Below are 349 nucleotides of genomic sequence, written 5' to 3'. Positions count from 1 at the left end.
GGCCCCTCCCGGCGGCGCCGCCTCCTTCCCTCTGGAATTCTCTCCACAGAAAAGAGCCTTTAATTCCTGCGGCGGCTGCTGCCAAAGCCCCGCCCCTCTCCCGAAAAAACCTCATCCCCAAAACTTTCCATCGGCCACAATCCCGCTCTGTGTCACTCCCTCGCCCTCCTCCAGCTGCTTCCCAGAATGTTCCTCTTTATTCCCTGTTTGTTCCCATTTGTTTCCCTTTATTCCCATGTCTTTGCTGCTCCTCCCAGAGGATTTTTTTGGGATAAAACAGGCTCTGAGGGCCTGATTTTTGGGAAGGTTTTCCCAATTCCCATCAATCCCAGCCCCGCTTCCTCCTCAG

The sequence above is a fragment of the Neopelma chrysocephalum genome, unplaced genomic scaffold, assembly GCF_003984885.1.
Source record: "Neopelma chrysocephalum unplaced genomic scaffold, ASM398488v2 Primary Assembly neopelma1_93158, whole genome shotgun sequence".
In the NCBI taxonomy this organism is placed as follows: domain Eukaryota; kingdom Metazoa; phylum Chordata; class Aves; order Passeriformes; family Pipridae; genus Neopelma; species Neopelma chrysocephalum.
Note: the sequence above shows the minus strand (reverse complement) of the source record.